The 2,991-nt window shown below is 32.5% G+C and overlaps 1 pseudogene; it reads right to left on the bottom strand.

Moving 5' to 3' along the window:
* Nucleotides 1–896, bottom strand: part of LOC107695974 (DNA repair protein RAD51 homolog 2-like) — a 38,391-nt pseudogene extending 37,495 nt beyond the window's left edge.
* Between the last annotated feature and the right edge of the window lie 2,095 nt (nt 897–2,991).

Here is a 2,991-nt window from a genome sequence, read left to right as displayed (position 1 = left end):
TAATTTGTGCTTATTAGTACGGTTGAACTGGATCATCGAAGGTCAGAAGCAAAGACATTGGTTAATAGAAGGGGATTAAATACATAAAGCATATTTGTGTTAACATTTAATTATTGCAGGTTTGCGTCATATATTCTGAGTTGCATTGTTTTTATTCATTTTGAGGAATACTGAATCTGTGTGTTTTTTGTGAGTGAGATGCATTAATGCATATTCATATTTATTTTAGAACTACGGTAACATCTGATTTCTCTCAACATGGGACAGGAGAGCTGTCAATCAATAAACTGGAAAAAAAATGTAACTTGCGTTACTTATTTGAAAAAGTAACTCAGATATTCTCTTCTAAATTAAAAAGTAATGCGTTACTTTACTAGTTACTTGAAAAAAGTAATCTGATTACGTAACTCGCGTTACTTGTAATGCGTTACCCCCAACACTGGTGACAACCACAGCTTTTTGTTTTGTTTTTGTTTTTCCCCATGTTTAAACATCATGACAGAAATGAAATAAAACAGTAAAATTAAGCTGCTCATTTTTAGAAACTAGTATGTAACTACGTTAAAACAATTAAGTGAAATTATTAATGTGATTAAATTCCATAATTCTAGACGTTCTTCAGGTTTTACACTTCTCAAGGTAAAAGTCGCATTCCAGCGGATAAATATCACGTTATTGGGGTCGCTTCACCCCGCGGACATGAAAAACATCCCTCGGCAACAGTGTAAAAGTAGCCCGCAACACTGCTCACCTGGCAGGTTTCCACTTGATGGCGCTTGAGACGCCCGTCCTCCGTAACTGCTTACTTGCCATTGACACTAAATAAGCGCTATAAGAGTTATGTGATCGCAATATAACTATAATAAATGACACCCTTCGGTAACGATTGTACACATGATACAGAGAGCTTTAGGATTACGTTTTTCCATGGAAAAAAACCGTTGGGTTTTGAAATTGCGAGGAAACAAACGCAATTTTTTTTTAGTTCGTGTGAATTGTGGGAAATGTAGTTTATGATGTAAATAAAGCTGTTTTTTTTGTTGTTTTTTTACCTACAACATTCATTTTATTTATTTTTTGTTTAAAATAAAGAGGGTATGACACACCTTAATTGTATTGCATTTTTACAATATTATTTATTATTTACAGTGCAAGACAGAGAACATGCAACAATGTGCACTAAACATAAAAAAATTTAAAAACGCGGACGCATGAACAATGTAAATAGTAAAAAGGACAGCTTGAAAATAGTACATTTTCTGGCATTGATGATTGTAAGTTGTTGTTGTTGTTGTTGTTACTAATTAATAGCGAGAGAGAGAGAGAGAGAGAGAGAGAGAGAGAGAGAGATTATTTTATTTAGTTGCAACATTTCTCATTTTTGTTTGGTTTTACTTTAAGTAGGCTACTAAAATATCTAAAACCAAATAAAATAAAATTAATATATAAAAATTAATAATAATAAAATTAAACAAAAGTAAAAGACTAAGTCTTTAACTAAAATTACAGTGAATACAGAATTATTATTTTTTTAAATATTACCAAAGGCTATAATAGTATATCAATTATACTTTTTATTTATTTATTTATTCATTTTTGTTTATTTTTTTGTATTTGAAACTTCACTAACTTCACACCTTTCACAAAATATTGAAGAAATAAACAAGGGGGGGGTACATTTTCAAAAGCATCTTTTTCTTGGTCACTCTTTATGAAAAAGTGACAAATAATGATTTGATAATTGATCATGACACTGAAAGAAATGATATTTGTTAATTGTTAGGGGATGCCATGGCCATAATTATGATTGCATTAGTTGTGTTTGTAAAGGAGGTTATGGTTAAACCTAGCTGAAAATAAATATTATTAATCATATTTAACATAATTATTGTTTATTTTGGCTTGATTAAATGCTTTCCTCTGAACCTCTTCATGTTTTGATAACCTTTGCGATCCTCCCAAGTTATTTTGTCATGCCTCGCTGTCAACTCTGCCCTCCTGACGTCAATATAATGGAAGTCTTTTTATAATTTCCTCATTTTAATAATCAGAATAATCTTGGGAATTTGCTTGAAAAGAGACTTACACCTGCAGTGTAAAGGAGACGAAAGGTGTGACGGGATTCAACAAATTTCTGGAAGGAAGAGACATCATCACATTAAACAAAGTCAAAAATAAAAGATTTAAAATGAAAAAGTTTAGGTTTTTAAAAGCATGTGGGAATAAAAAGCTCAAACATTCATGTTTTTGCTTTAAAAAAAAAAAAAACAGCAAGGCAATGAAGATCACAAATTTAAATGAAAACCATATCTCACAATATTTTAGCATGATAAATGTGTGGGGGCCAAAGTCCCCGTCCTCAAAAATAGTTTAGAGTCATTATGGCTTTTGAAAATAAATATGCTTTTTTTAGAGTGCGTAATGGGGAGGCCAAATCAGATGACCAAGTCTCTGAGGACATATGAGATTTAGAGATCATTGTGACAAAATCAGCACCAGAAACATATTTATCATCTAAAATCAAATATTGATTTTGACCTCAGATGACCCCTTTAAATGGAAAGTCATAACAGTGTATGCTATTTCTATGGTATAGAGAAACTCGCTGACCTGTCTTCAGGCTCACAGATTGTATGAGCCACCAGCATTTCACATTGCTCTCATGGCATCTGAAGGCCGGTGTGAAGTCTGACTGAGACAGACAGCAGGCCCATGTATGGACAAAGTATCGGGCCTGTCTTTCACTATCTCTGTACCTGATAGAGATAAGCACCCAGTCTGTTCATGACACTTGGTGAAGGCCTGGTTAAAATAGACTGAGAGGAATGACTGCAGATAAATCCAGCCAATATATATATATATACATATATATATATAGGTAAAATATTTATTGCAACAGAACTAAACTGTACAAAACATAATGATGTCAGTTATTAAATGTCCCTGTGGAAAAGAACTACAATGTTTTCATCAGTTAACAGTATACAGAAG

The sequence above is a fragment of the Sinocyclocheilus anshuiensis genome, unplaced genomic scaffold (genome assembly GCF_001515605.1).
Source record: "Sinocyclocheilus anshuiensis isolate Anshui unplaced genomic scaffold, SAMN03320099.WGS_v1.1 scaffold742, whole genome shotgun sequence".
Lineage (NCBI taxonomy): Eukaryota > Metazoa > Chordata > Actinopteri > Cypriniformes > Cyprinidae > Sinocyclocheilus > Sinocyclocheilus anshuiensis.
Note: the sequence above shows the minus strand (reverse complement) of the source record. Positions and strands in the feature narration are given on the sequence as shown.